This window comes from Lissotriton vulgaris, chromosome 6 (assembly GCF_964263255.1).
Source record: "Lissotriton vulgaris chromosome 6, aLisVul1.2, whole genome shotgun sequence".
NCBI lineage: Eukaryota > Metazoa > Chordata > Amphibia > Caudata > Salamandridae > Lissotriton > Lissotriton vulgaris.
This window is the reverse complement of record NC_141694.1, coordinates 178,876,584-178,891,728: the sequence shown is the minus strand read 5'-3', so window position 1 is coordinate 178,891,728 and position 15,145 is coordinate 178,876,584.

The following is a 15,145-nucleotide window of genomic DNA, read 5'->3' as shown; positions in this document are numbered from 1 at the left end:
AGTAAATTATTATGGTTTAATATTCAGCACTTTCCCTGAGTTTCTTTGGATTTGGAGTTAGAATGGAAAGGGGCGACCATTCGGTCCCCCCGAACGTATGGTGGAGTACCACGATCCCCCCGGGAAGCCATCTTGGGCGGGAGGCGAGTCTCGGCTGGTATGCCCGAAGCGGCGTAGCCGGGGCGCGCCTTTTCCCGCCCTGGAGTGGGTTGTCCTAGACACTGACGCGGCCGGCCACGCCCTCGGAGGCAGGCGGGGGCGGGTTTACGCCCGCCCGAAGACGGATAAAAGGAGCAACAAGCCAAGAAAGCATCCTCTTGTTCCTGTGCTCTGAAGCTGCACCTCCCCGCTGCACGTGAGCTCGAGACGGAACGAAGAGCCAATTTTGAGCTTTGTAATCTTTCTTTTTGTTTTACAGATATCTTCGTTTGAGAAATGCCAGGCAAGAAGGTCGGAAAGCGGGTCGGTACCGATCAGATGCTCCGCATGCTCATAAAGGAGGTAGCCGATTTGAAAAAGCAGATGGCGGCTAAGAACGGGGAGGGAGGACCGAAGCGAGTCATCGGACCAGCTTTGCCAGGAGTAGTCCCTGTTGGGAGAGGCAAGAGGTCCAAAAGGGGGGCACTTGGGGGGGAACCCCGGTTCCCGATACCCCACTTGAGGAGCCAACCCCGGTTCCGAAGGAGGGGCATCCGATCCCCGTAGTGGTCACCCCCGTGTCCGGGGAAGATATGCCTCCCGAGTTAGCGGCACAATTGGCAGCGTGGTTGGGAAAAGATAGTGAGGGCACCACGGCTGACGACGCCCGGGCAGTAATGAGACAACTGCGGGAATCTAGAGAGGCTGCGAAGGTACCATCTTCTGTTACCCCGCCAGTTCCGGCGGCGGAAAATGCAACAGGCCCGAGTTCGGCGGCAAATGCAGCATCTGGTTCAGGTAAGCGGCCATTGCCGATTGCGGGGGAGGGGTCTGTACCTTCACGAAGGGAGAAGGTGGCTCAGCATGTTCCACTGGAAATTAAGGAAAAGATTTGGGCGAATAAGTATGTGAACATTTTTTCTTTGCTTACCGACCATTACGAGATGGAGCATGTTAAGAGCCAAAAGGAGCTCATGCATCCGAGTGTTTGGCGCGCAAAAATGGCCGCCTTTAAGGTTGATGAAAACATAGGTACTTGGGGCAGAGCGTGGGGCATTTTTACCTCCATCATGGGCGAGCGCAGGCCCGAGTTGCTGACCGAGTTGCCTATTTATCAGTCACGTATCATGGAGTATTCCGTATCGTACGGGGGCAATCAGTGGTTCTGTTATGACAATATTTTTAGAAAAGCTAAGGAGCACGACCCAGTTCTGACTTGGGATTGTTTCGACTCCGTTTCATGGCAAAAAATGGAGAGTTCAGGAATGTTAAAAGTGCCATTGTCAGGGAGTAACGGGGGTGAATCTTCCCGCCAATACTCTGGGACACCCTTTCGGACGGGTGCAGGTAACGAGCACCACTCGAAGCCGAGTGGCAACGCAGGTTAAAGGGGGATTTGTTGGAATTTTAACAGGGGAAAATGTACGAGGCCCCAGGGGTCATGCAAGTTCAGACATGAATGTGGGGGGTGTGGGCAGCCATCCCATCCTGAGTCCATGTGCAGAGCCAAAACGGGTGATAACGGTGGTAGGGGAAGCGCCAAACAGGTCTGAAATAGTCCGAGAGGCGCCTTTACCTACTCCGATTGATACCATGGCAATGATTCCGTGGCTCAGCGAATACCCGGATCATGCTTCCGCTGGGGTGTTGCGAGACGGGTTTTCACATGGTTTCCGCATCCCAGTGGGGGATTTTCAGGGTGTAGCAAACTGTAAGAATCAACTGTCGGTCTTGCAGCATACGGTGGTGGTACAGGTAAAGATTGGGAAGGAGGTGACTCGAGGTCGTGTCGCCGGTCCATTTGATTTGCCACCGGTTGCTAACTTTGTTTGTTCCCCTCTAGGGGTGGTCCCCAAGAAGGACCCGGGTGAGTTTCGGCTGATACATAACTTGTCAGCCCCACGTGGTCTTTCCGTGAATGAAGCGATAGACCCAGAAGTGTGTTCGGTGCGGTACGCATCTTTCGATGAGGCCGTCGCCATGTTGAAACGCCTGGGGCCCGGAGCGCTGATGGCCAAATCAGACATCGAGTCAGCGTTCCGGTTGCTCCCGGTACACCCAGACGATCAGCGACTCCTTGGTTTTATGTTTCAGGGTCGCTATTACATAGATAAATGTATGCCAATGGGATGCTCTATATCTTGTGCTTATTTTGAAAAATTCAGTTGTTTTCTGCAATGGGTATTCACAAGAAAGACGGGTTTTCAGCATGTTATGCATTATCTCAATGACTTTCTGTTTCTGGGGGCAGCCGGGGATCCAGAATGTGGACAGGCTTTAAAAGAATTTTGTGGCTTAATGAATCATTTTGGTGTGCCATTGGCACCAGGTAAGACTGTGGGTCCCTCGACTTCACTCTAATTTCTTGGGATAGAGCTCGATTCGGAGGAGGGTTGTTTTCGGTTACCCAAAGAAAAGGTGGAAAAATTCAGGGCCTCCCTTGAAACATGTATTCGAGTGACTAAGGTAAATTTGCATCAATTGCAGCAAACGGTGGGCCAGTTGAATTTTGCCCTTAGAGTAATGCCAATGGCCCGCCCCTTTTCCCGCTCCATTGCACAAGCCATGGTCGGTCTTAAAGAGGGACACCACCGCACGAGGCTCTCGGCAGAGATTCGACAGGACATGCGCATTTGGTTGGCATTCCTGGCGGATTTCAATGGTCGAATTGTCGGGAACAAGCCGGCGGTGTCCTCCGAGGAGCTGGAGCTGTGGACAGATTCGGCGGGGAGTATAGGTTTTGGCGCCATATTCGGTACGCAATGGTCGGCTCAAAAATGGCCGTCATGGTGGCACGAGTGCGGGCTGACGAGTAACATTGCTTTCCTTGAACTCTTCCCTATTTTGGTGGCCTTGAAAACATGGCCGGAGGGGTTTCGGGATCATTCTGTGGTGTTCTGGTCTGATAACATGACTGTGGTTGAGTGTATCAATAGTCAGGCAGCACGTTGCAAATGGATTCTGAGACTGCTCAAAGAAATTGTGTTATTGTGTATGCAGTTGAATGTGCTCTTTAGGGCAAGACATGTCCCGGGGGTACTGAATCAAGCGGCTGATGCGCTTTCTCGTATCCGAATGCAGGCCTTCTGGGGTTTTCTGCCCACAGCGGACCTGGTGGCAGCACCCTTTCCCGAAGCTCTCTGGTCTCTTGGTGCCCCGAACTACAAAACCTCGTGGGAGAGAGTTTAGCACCCAGGACAAGGAAGGCATATGAAGGGGCGTTCCGTTCCTATTTGTCCTTTTTGGGTTCTGCTGGGGGGGAGCTTTGGGGACAGGAAGAGCTTGTCGTAAAATTTCTGCTGTCTTTACATCAGGCAGGCAAATCAGTAGCTACGGCCCAGAGGCATCGGGCCGCCATTTCCTTTATGGCAAGGGCTCATGGGGTAAGCGAATTAGTGGCGAAGAACAAGCAGGATACGATGGGGGGACTGTGCCGGGAGCACATTCAGGTCAGGGGGGAGACGATGACAGTCTTGTTTGTTAGGTCCAAAACCGATCAGGGTGCAATGGGGGACTGCATAATCATTCAGAGGATCCCCGGGTCTTCCATGTGCCCTGTGGTGTGCGTAGAGGAATATTTAGCGCAGAGGGTGGCATCATGGGGGGGACCTTGTTGAGACACGCTGACGCCACCCCACTGACGAGGTTTCAGTTCCAGCGGGTGCTTGCGATGTCGATTTCGGCCGCGGGCTTGAACCCCGGCGAGTTCGGGACCCATTCCTTTCGGATAGGGGCTGCTACTGAGGCTACAGCCAGGGGTCGGAGTGTAGAAGAAGTAAAACGTTTGGGGCGTTGGTCTTCGAACTGTTATAAAAGGTATGTGCGGTTGCACATGTTGTGAAGCTGTAATAATGTACTCACGCTTCTTGTTTTTGTTTGGTTTTCAGTTGCGCAAGCTTACGAGGCGGGCGGACTGTGCAGTCGACCCGACACCTGGGGACCAGCGGTCAGACATCACCGGCTGCGAACAAGGAGGTGTGGGTCGTGGGCCACTCATACGTGAGGCGTGCCGCGGACGTATTCAAAGCAGGTGACATGATTCACGTGGCTGGGGAATACGGGTACAGGGTGTCCTTCTACGGAAGGGGCGGGCTCTGTATTGACCGGTTTCAATCCTTTTTCGAGGGTTTGCTAGGGCGGACAAGGTCACCGTCGTCTATAATTATAGTCCATCTTGGGGGCAACGATTTGGTGGCCACTGGTAGACGACTTCTTCTTGAGGCAATGCTTTCCACAGTAAGTTGGTTGGCAAGAAGAGTTCCAGGGTGCACAATTGCATGGTCCCATATGATCCCACGGAAAGTGTGGCGGGGGGCTATTTCGGTTTCTGCTCTGAATCATTCAGTGAAGAAAATAAATAACAAATTGAGTAGATTGTTTCGTTCAAGTACACTGCATTCTGTTTCGCATGGTTGTATCAAAGGGGACAGTATGTATTTGGGGGATGGGGTTCATTTGTCCCGGGTGGGGAATGAGTTACTCATAGGAGACCTCATAGGTTGGCTAAAGAGTTTAAAACATGACCTTTAGGCAGGAGTTGTGGGGGGTCCGGATAGCCGGTCAACTATCCGGCCTGTGGCGGTAAGGTCATGATCGGTGAGCAGTAATTGGAAGATCCCTATGGGGGGGCGTCACCCATTACGGATGGGAGTGCTCGGGGGAGGTGGCCATTGGCCCCTCAACGGGGAGGCGGTCCCTTCTAAGGATAGGCCGCCGGAAGGAAAGGAAAGGTGGTCAAGGCCCCTTCCTGGATAGGAGGGGCTACGGGCCCTCCTGGTGAATTTCCCGGGGCCAGGACATCTGCGACGGCAGATGGGGTAAGTTGTGTGGGGTTCGGGAGGGGGTTTACGCTACCTTTTAGACACCTCACACGAGTCCTCGGACGACCGTTAAATGGCGTCGAGTTCATTGGGGCCCCCGTCAAGTCCAAGGGAAATTGGTAGATGCACTTGAGGTACGCCTCTGTGCGGTCGCTCCCCTCACAAGTGAGGGGGGTATTTCTGGTTTAGGGATCTGACACCGGTTACGACCTTGCCGTTGGCCCTTAACGTTAGGATGTACAATTTCAAGTCAAATGTTTTGTAGGATGTTAGTTCGGCTAGGAGAACCTTTGTATTAGAGATCTGTTAAGGTTAGCCAAACATCGTAATGTGGAAATGAAATTGTACATAATATGAAACTGTTATTTTAATGTTTTGATTTTGTTTCATATTTTAATAAATACGGCCGGGAGGGTCACTCCCTCCCGCCTTCCAAAAGTTCAGAACCGTTTCCGGTTTCCCATCCTTGGGGATTGTGTTGAGAGGGGGTGGCGGGTATCTCAGCCATATAGTAAATTATTATGGTTTACCGTCCAGCACTTTCCCTGAGTTTCATTGGATTTGGAGTTAGAATACCACATTATTATTGTTTACCATCCAGCATTTTCCTATAAGTTTTTTTTTTAGTTGCAGTTAGAATAGTAAATTAGAACATTTAAAATATTTTTACAATTTATTACAATATTGAATTAGATTTTATTACATTGATGTATAAATGTTTTTTGACAGTTCTTAAATATTTTCAAATTTTCTGAGTATACGTATATAATGGTAAAGCAAAATAGAATGATTTTTTCATTAGTATATAGGGGCCAATTCCGATCTGGGTCGGAAAACACTCCGACCGAGCCGGAACCGTGATGTTTTGAGACCTATCCGGACTCCTGCAGTCCTACTAAGCGAGTACGAAGGGGGCCCTATGCTGTCGTACTCGGTTCGGTCGGCCGCCCATAGAAGTCAATGAGATCCGGTCGTTCGACATGTACATGGGCTCCCATTGACTGAATGGGTACGTCGCGGACAAGTGCGTACCCTACAGTGGGTATGCGTCCATGCCATTAGCACCATACATGCCTGTGTTGGGGAGACCCATGGGTCTCTCCCTGTGTCCTAGTCATAAGGCTGCGGGTAACAGGCCGAACGCTCGGACTTGATCCGGCTGTCTTAATCGAGCATCGAACCAGCTCGGTCGTGAAATGTCTCCATTGCGCATCACGGTTTGATTGTGACCGAGTCATTTGGACTGGTTCGGACCCGGAAATGATTCAGATGGAATTTCACACTTGTTCACATCATACTTCGACGTCCGGACCCAAATTCAGCCTCCGAATCGGATCCGCTAATGCCGAACCTGATTCGGTGCCCTTCCAACCGAGATCTGAATCCGCCCCACAGTATCTATTGTATTGTGTAATTTTTTTAATGCAAACATTTAAATATTTGTCATCAACATTTATTACATTTTAATATCATGATTTATAAAAGTTTGGTTTTTGGAGTATATACACATTGCACATTATTTTACATTATGTTTTATTATATAGCATATTACATTTTATTTTAATAAAATAAAATGTAGTATGTTAAATAATGTACAACTTTTTTCATTTATATTTTGAAAAGTACATACATATTTTTGAAATTTTTTATAATATTTTGAAATAAAGAGTGTATGTAATAAACATATTTTTTAATATACATTAATTAATATATTATCATTTTTTAAAATAAATTAATTGATGTATAATTAAAAATGTTCATATGTTTATTTTAAACATTAAAAAAAACATATAATACATTTGCATACATTTTTAAAGCATTTTTTATGATTCTCCATTCATTCCTAGTCCTATTTTTGTTTTTATTATGCTGCCATTTTGTTTTCATTTATTTTTTAACTATAAACTTTGTTGTTTGGGTCATTTGTGAAGACGGAACCTCGCGGTTGGGAGCTGCTCGTCTACGTTCCTGTAAGTTTACTTTTATTTACTTTTAATTTCGTTTTAAGGTAGTGTTAAGTTAGTGGTAGTGTTAATGTATTTGTAAAAGTGTTATTTAAATATTTTTACAAAAGTTACACTTAGGTTAGTGATTTAGTGATTTAGTTACTATCGAATTTTATTAGAATGCAATGTTATTTTACTTGCTATTTTACTATGTGTGTTCACATTTATTATATGTTGGTATTTTTGATTTGATGGTTTTTATATTCATTATGGGTGAGTCTTGTTCGCTTCTATTTACAGGTTTGGCTTTGGTGAACAGATGGAGTTGTATACGCATTTTTTTTTAAAATAAAGGAAATTGTTGTTTCTTGTTTTAAAACAAGTTGTTATATATTTCTTTTTTTGATCGGGTGCTTGGTGTGTTTTTTATAGTTACATATTTTCAGGTTTTTATGGTTTCGTTATCTATAGGATTGCTTCATTAGATTTCTTTTCTACAGTTGTATTTTCCGAATTTTTGGGGTATTTCGTTACTTCAAGGATTATTTTTTCCTTGGATTGTTTTTTATTTCATCTATCTCAATGATATTCTACAGCCGTAAGTTGTTTTTAATATTATTGAGGGTGGGCAATGCTTATTTACAAATGTAATGGTTTTATTAGTTATATTATGTCATATGATATTGAGTTACATAGAAACTGTCATGACATAATGTAACTAATATAAAAATAAAAATATGTTTTGTGTTTGATATGTTTTTAATGTTTGCTACTTGTTTTTTACATTAAAGAATGAATTTTGCTATTAGAACTATGAATTCTAGACCTTGGACATTTAGACACATTTTTGATTTTTGTTGGAGGTATTCGTACATATTAATTGTTTGTTTACTCAGTTTTGGTCTTCTTTTGGTTAGAGGTTGTTCCACTCTGAGCTCTTGGTAACTTTGTTCTTTTTTTTATTGATTGTATAAGTTTGTGGAGTGTTGGCTGCCCTCTCTCTATTGTGGCCTGGAAGGCCTTATGCCATCCTTCTACCGCGTTATTAGTTTTTGCTTTTTGTGCAATATTTCTGTCGTAGACATTCCACAAGGAAATTTGAAATTTTGGGTGTCTACGGTGTCCTGAACGATGCAACCCTCTGCAATGGAGTAATTTTTTTTCCATTAATGCGGTAGAAATTACTATCTATTAACAAGTTATAATACGTTTCTACTTCTGCCATGTATGCTAGTGCAATACATTTTTTTATTTGATATGCAGAGTGGCTGTTAGTAGAGTATTCAATACTTAAGGTAGATTTTTGAAGGTGTCTCCACATACTTTGATTAAAGTGGTAGTAAAACCCGTGGATTGCAGTATGTGGGTTTATTTTTAGAATAGCTTGCATCATAGCTAGTTCGAAATCTATTATTATCCTTAGGGGATAATAATTATCAGTTCATTCTTTTATTGTTGTTAATAGTTCAATATTGGTGGGATTATTTTTATTTGGCAGCAATGCATTAATGAAGGGAATATTAGTTTTCTGAAATTCACTGTGTATGGTATAAAGTTGATAAAATGGTGTTGGACACACTTTAAAAATTCTGTCCATCATCCACGTTTCACAGTGTTCTAATTTTTTCAATTTTTATTTAGTTGCAAAAACAAGAATTCTTTTATCATTACTTTGGTTGTTATACATCAAGAATGTGTCCTCTTTGTGGGTAATACTATATTCAGGTAGTATTTACATTTCTTGAAAGTTTTGAGGGGTGGGTGGAGTTGGATCGGAAGCTGTTTTAGTTTTAGCTATAAATCGTTTCATGTTGGGGATAGAGGGCAATTGTCCTGTGACATTTTCTGGTACTTTTGTCAACACAATTTTCAGTGCTTGTCTGTTGGGAGCCTGTGCTTGTTTCTCGAATAGTTTCTAAGGCTTCCCTTACTTCTAATTCTGTCACATTGGGTGGATGGTTGTGCTCTCTCACAATCAAGATATTGTTATCTATAGTTGTAGCTTGACCATAACATGCAGTTGAACAGTATTTGCTACATATCCAACGTGTTTCATTATTTTTCACCTTTTCTTGGGTGTAGGTATAACCCATGAAGCTAAGCATTAGTTTTCCCTTTTGCGATGTAATAAGGCTTTCTCGTACAGCCATTTTTAGGGTATATCTGTGAAGATATATACATATGTGTTGAGTAAATATGCTTTGGTCATTTATAAATATGCTTGTTTTATTAGTAAGTTTAAGAAAATACATACATTATTGTTCTTTCTGTTTTGTTGATGGCTTTATTTGCTGTTTTTTGAGTTTTACAGATGTAATTTCTCTGTAGATGGGGTAGAAAAATGTTTATGTTAATTATATTAGTGATTATTTTTAGTTTCTTTGTCTTATTCAATTTTTACAGTGAAAGTATACATACTGTTTGTAGTAGATGAATTTAATTTGATGGATGTTCTTTGGCAGATGCAGTAAGTTGAAGCTGTAATGAAAAATGTATTTATTAGTCTTGTTTTATCTTTTTAAGCTTGTAAAGTAGACAATGTTATCTTATTTCTAGGTCAAGTTTTTTTATTAGTCCATGTTTTTTATCATATAGAATTAGATAAGGTACTTAATTACATTTGTATTTTTTTTGGTTGCTTATGTTTTGAGCAAGTTTTGTTTTAATTTAAAAAGAAGAGAGCATTCAATTAATTTAGGGAGTTAAGTTAAGGATGTTGAGGCATTTATATTAAAAAAATGCTTTTTCTTACCTATATTGTAGTATAATCTGTTATAGTAGTTTTTCTAGATCTTCTTTCTCTCTCTCTCCTGCAAAGTAACTATCTTCCTCCATGTTTGGCCGATAAACGGTTATTTTCCCTAAGTTAATTGTTTGTTTTTATAGTGGTTAGTTAAGAACATCTCAATTTTAATTGGTTTGTGCTCTTTTTGTTTTTTTGTAGCAGTTACTTTTTGATTAGGTCATTATATGCGTTGTTTGTTAGATGTTTTAACATATCATTTGTTGTAGTTATTTAAAAATATTTGTTAGTAATTTTATTTTATAACTTTTTTTTAAAGCTTTATTTTTCAGTTTTTATGCATACATGAACAAAAAGTACATTGCTGTATACAGTATCTGCATCAACGAGAAATATATGTAGTATGCCAAATGCTATATGTTACAGTTACTGTTGCAGGTATTCAATGGAGTGAGGACGGAAATCTAAGACATACAATAAAGTGTTCAAAAAGGCGATACGCAGTACCTGGAGATTGTAATTGCTTCGAGCATTAATTAGCACAGAGAACATCACACTGAGAGCGGCTAATAGCAAAGATTGTTCAACAACATGGATATTCGTCACATATCATGTGTCTAGCCGACCGCTACAGGAACAATACGGCTAGCTATCTGTGATGCCTCTTCGGATTGTGTCTTAGCAATTTATTTCCTATATGGGCCCCAAATGTCCACTGGTCATGATGAGCTAGGGATCAGCATAGAGTATTCCTTGTAATTAATATTACAAAATGCTAAACTGCGAAGCCATGACTGGAGTGATGGGGCCCTCTTGCTACCCCATAATAGGGCAATCTCCTGCTTAGCTAACAGGAAACCCAGTGCTGCCAATTTCCTGAACTTCCTAGGGAGGTTAACCATGTAACCCAACAGTGCAATCTAAAATGTGGGTAGCAGCTGCATGGGGAGTATGTCTCCTAACGTGCTATGGACTTGGGTCCAGTATTGGTGTATTTTAGGACATGCCCAGGAGAGGTGAGCAAAGTCAGCATATGGGGCCAAGCATTTCTGGCAGTGGTGGGGTCTAGTGTGGTCTATCCTATGGGATTGTGCAGGAGTGTGATGTATTTTGCGGAGAAATTTAAAATGAAGCAGCTTGTGTCTGCTGTTCAATGAGACCTCTTTGGTTGCCCTGCAGCATTGTTCCCATTGGTCGACTGTAATGGACCTGCCCAAATCTACCTCCCAAGCTGTGCGTACTTTAGCATGAGAGAATAGTCTGGACGTTCCACATTGCTTGTATAGTTTTGAAATCAGATGTGCGCCTGTAGGGCTTTTGAGAAGCAGCATCAGTAGTGGGGCTGGTTCGGGAGCCTATGGGAAAGAAGGGAACATGGCCCGAAGCATGGAGTACATATGCTTCAGAACAAAGGTGTCCATAAAGGAACGTTCACTGAATCGGGCTTCCAACTGACACCGAGAAGACGTGATCTTCAGGAAATTGGTCGCCAATCGTGCAGATGTGAAAGTGAGCGTTGGATCAAGACCTCACCCGTTATGGGAAGCAATGAAGGGTTTGGCAAGGGTAGCTCCGGAGAATACAGCCGATCAGGGCCCAACAGTCTATGCAGCCTGTCCCATGGCCAGCAGGTGGTGGAGACAGTTTGAATGTCGTGAGGGTCCTTAGGAAAGCCCGTGGGTAGGATAGCGGAAAGATGTCTTGGGAGCACTAGGTCGGCCTCCGTCTTCAGATATGGGACACGCGCGTCCGGGTGGTACCAGGCATGTGCATAACAGCATTGCGCTTTCAGGTAATACAAATACAGGTCTGGGACCCCAAGCCTCCACTCTCATACAGCAGGGTCAAGGCTGCCAGTTCACACGTGGTGTCTTGTCCCCGCAGATGAGGCGCAAAAGGAGTGTTCGCAGTTGGAGAAAAAAAGTCTAGGTAAGAGGGATGGGAATATTGTTAAAAAGATATAAAAACTGGAGGAGGTCCACCATTTTAATGATATGTACTCTCCCGGCCATTTACAAAGGTATCCACAGCCATTTCACAATCTGCGACTCTAAGGAGCTAACAGCCCTACCGTAATTTAGCCTCATTATAGTAGCGGTATCTAGATGGATATACACACAGAGATATTTGACAGCATCTTGGCACCATTCAAGTGGGAATTTGCATTCCCTGGAAGTCGTGCTAGCAGTTAACAGAAAAATAACCGATTTGTGCCAGTTAACGCTGAGCCCAGAAAACCTACCAAATCAAATGATTTCCATAATCAGGGGTTCGAGATTAAGATGGAGCATCATAACGTACAAGATAGTATCATCCGCATAGAGAGAAACCAGAAGAGGCTCAGTGCAAAATTGTAGGCAGCGGTGTAGATGTTTTTCCTGGAAGTGACGAACTAGAGGGTCCATAGCCAATATAAAGAGCAATGGGGATAATGAGCTTCCCTGCCTTGTGCTACGGGACAGAGTAAAAGGACCACAAAGTGTATCGTTCAGGCGCAGTCTAGCTGTTGGTTCAGTGTAAAGGAGAGCAACCATAGAGACAAAGCATTCTGGCATACCCATACGCCGCATGATGGACAGGAAAAAGGGCCACTCAAGGGAGTGAAATGCCTTCTTTCCATCAAAGAGTACGGTGGCAGCAGGAGTGATGGCATCAATCCTGTGTAGCACCGTGAACAGAGTCTGCAAATTAAGTGATGTGGATCTATGAGGCACGAAACCCGATTGGTCCGGGGAGATGATGGATTCCATTAATAAAGATAATGGTATTGCGATTACCTTCGTCAATATTTTATAATCAAGGTTCAGTAGAGACAACAGTCAGTAGGAGCTACAGAGCTTAGGTTCCCTGCCTGGTTTGGGAAGAAGAAGAATGACTGCTTCCCTGAATGTTGGAGGAAGAATATCGACTTCTAGCACCTCAGCATACACCTCCACCAACCTTGGGACTAAAATATCTTTATATGCATTATAAAAGTCAGCCGAGAAGCCATCCAGACCAGGAGCAGAGGAGCCCCGCAACGCCTCGATCGCCTCCAATATGCTGTCCTGAGAGATGGGAACGGACAAAAAGTCCTGCATATACCGTTCCAAATAGACCATTGCAATCTCTGCCAGATATTCCCCCTGGTCCCTCAGGTCCCCAGTGACTCTAGAGGTGTGTAGTGTTTTGTGATACGAAAGGAACGTGTTGCATATATCTGGGGTAGAGTGTAATAGGGTGTGGTTTGGCGCTATGATTTCCGTGATGTAGGCTTTGTCCCACGGAGGGTGTGTGCCAGGATCCTGCCAGGTCTTTCATCCTCACAATATCGCTGAGCAACATGCTGTTTATTAAGGAACAATAACTCTTGTTCCACTGTGTCTCTAAATTTGAGCAGTAAAGCTAAGCGTTGGGCCTCCCCGGTTTCGGATACCGCTTCCATTAACTCTCGGTCCAGGACTGCAATATCTGCTTCAACGCGGTTTAAAGTGGAGCGGAGATGCCGCAGGACCCCAGCATGATTAGCAATACAGATGCCTCTGATATAGGCCTTGAACCCCTCCCAGAGTGTAGCCTAGGTGTCCACCGACCCAGTGTTTGTTTCAAAGTATTCCTCTATAGACTGTCTAACTTCCTCATGAAAAACCAGATCCAAAAGAGCACTTCCAGGAAAGCGCCATTGTCTCTCATATCCTCCCGGCCTGGGAATGTTAAGTTTAAGCATGACCGGAGAATGGTCCGAAAGTGTGCGATGTGAAGAAAGCAGCCCAGCCAGCCAGCCAGCAACTCCTGGGGAAACCAACCAGTAGTCTGTCCTGGTCCACGTGTTATGAAATCCCGAATAGTGTGTGTATTCCGTAAGCTGTGAGTGCAATTTGTTTTCAATATCAATTAAAGAGAAGTGGTTACATATGTCATTAAGCGCCTGTTGTGAACGGAGCTTAGTTTCAGGGGAGGTGGAAGTGCTGTCCCTGGCTGGATCCAACAAAAAATTGAAATCACCCCCTATTATCAGAAGCTCTGAGTCAAGTGTCAATAGCCGCACCTGCAGCTCATAGAAAAAGTTTGGGGTGTCCACATTAGGACCATATACACTGACCAGTGAGATATGGTGTCCCATCAATGAACCAGTAATAATCAGAGCTCGGCCCTTGATAAGACAAGATATTGTGTAAGGAGAAAGGGACTCGCTTGTGAATGAATATGGCAACCCCCCTCGCATATCGACTGTAATTGGAAAAAAATCTATGGGAACCCCAGTTCGCTCCGACAGGAGTGTGATCAGAGTTGGACAGATGTGTTTCTTGCATGAATACAATATCAATGTTATGTCTGGCAATATAGGTAAGGACCTGTCTTCGATTTCTAGTGTTGTTTAGACCTCTAACATTCCAATACATCAAAGAATGACCCGAAGGACCGGGCTGGTGCCCTAGCTGTTCCATTGGAACACAGTAATTTAAATCACACCGCAATGCATGTCAATCTCATGCGGTATACTAGCAACCTGAGCAGTGAACACAAAAGCAGCATAGAAAGCGAGCAAATATAACCCCCCACCACCCACCACCCAGCCTCCTACCAACCCCAGAGAGGCATACCCCAACTCTCTTAGCCAAATTCCTGTGCAATGAAATCAAACACAACACAATGTAGGAAATGAATATGCACATCGCAAACGTAGCATGTGAAACAAAGAAACCTTGGCATTCACCATGAGGCGCGGCAACGCCACGCTGGTCGGGCAATAAGGAATATGATAGTATCAAACAGAATAAAGATGCATTTTACGATATAAACACAGCAGAACACAGTATTAAATGCGATAACCATTCAGTCAGTCGCCGGATTAGAGAAGAGTTCAGCGCTGTTTTGTGAACCACCCTGTGGCGGGGAAGCGGAACGCGGTATGACAGTCTCCCCAGAGTGATTTTTCTTGTATCCTTGACAGAACTCCTGCGCCTCCGTCGGTGTATCAAATATACGGAACCTGCCATCTATATCAACTTTTAACCTCGCCGGATACAGCATGCCATACTTCAGACCCACATTTTTCAGGATGGCCTTGACTCCATGAAATTTGCGCCACGCCTCCTGAACCATGTTGGTGAAGTCGGGGAAAAAGGTCAACTGACTCCTCTGCCACTGGATGTCCCCAAGGTCAGGAGCTGAGTGGAGGGCTGCATCTCTGACCCTAAAGGTCATGAGTCTAGCAATGACGGGTCGTGTAGGAAGGCCAGGTCGAGTGCGGGGGCCCAGCGACCTATGAGCGTGCTCCACTACAAATCCCTGCGTAAAGGTTTCTCTCCCAAACAACTCAGTCAGCAGTTGCTCCACAAAGGTGTCCATGCATCCAGTGGTGGCCGTTTCTGGCACTCCAATGATTTGGATGTTAATTCGCCGACTGCGCGCCTCCAAATCTTCGTTCTTAATTGCCACATCCTTAAGTATCTTCTCCACCCTTTCTAGCAGTTTCAGTGAGGATGATGCACCGTCTTCAATGTCCGAGACCCTCG